Source organism: Gavialis gangeticus, unplaced genomic scaffold, assembly GCF_001723915.1.
Source record: "Gavialis gangeticus isolate Ggan-Ray unplaced genomic scaffold, GavGan_comp1, whole genome shotgun sequence".
NCBI lineage: Eukaryota > Metazoa > Chordata > Crocodylia > Gavialidae > Gavialis > Gavialis gangeticus.
Genome location: NW_017729031.1, coordinates 100753159 through 100754063, shown reverse-complemented (window position 1 = coordinate 100754063; position 905 = coordinate 100753159).

The following is a 905-nucleotide window of genomic DNA, read 5'->3' as shown; positions in this document are numbered from 1 at the left end:
AGCCCTGGGGCAGCGGGCCGGGCGGGGACGCGCGTCCAGCGGAGCCGGGGGAGCGGGGGCGGTTGCCCGGCGCCGCGCCCCTTCCTCGCGGCTTTTCCTCTGGTTGTTTTTTCCCTCCGGGGTGTTTGTAGCCGCCTGCGGGCGCGCTCTGCTGTCCCGGCAGCGGCAGAGGGGCAAATCCGCAGCCCGGCGGAGCAGAAGGGCAGGCGTCCGCTCCGCGCCGCCCAGCCCGGTGGAGCGGGCTGGTTTCTTAGCCACTGCTTTGAAATACCTGCTCGGGAACAGCACGGCCAGCTGCCTTTGCCATCTACCTCTGCTGTGAAACATCGTGGGATGGAGGGACGCTTTTGAAAACCCTTTTCTTCAACTCTCTCTTCCCCCCACATTTTATCACTGCCCCCCCCAACCCGCTGGTACCTCTGCCTGCCTCCGCCTCAGCAGCTGTCTGTGGCCCGACTGACACCTTCACCTCACCTTCTTTCATAAAACGTATTGAACAGCTCTCGGTTTAGCTTATGCATCAGAGGGGAGTTATCAGTGCCTGACAGGGCCATGGATTACGGCTGAAAGGGCAGCTGGCCCTCCCAGGAAGGGGAAAGACTTGCCTTTTCTCCTTTATCCACTCCTCGCTCTCTCCACATCCTATCCCCAGAGCTGCGATGCTTTTGTTCTGCTCTTGCTGTTAACTTTGCCCCTTTACCCATTGAACATAGTGGTAATTTGGGGGGTGCTGGGGGGGGTGTTATGACATCCACTAATGGGAATCAAGAGTTGGCCTTTCTTGGGGGTCAGCTGATCTTAAGGATAATAAGCAACGAGCAAGTCCCAGTGTTTTGCAGTGTGGAGGAAAAGTCTTTTCTTTGTGAAAATGAATGGGGAGTGTAGAAGCAAATCTGTCTTAATGC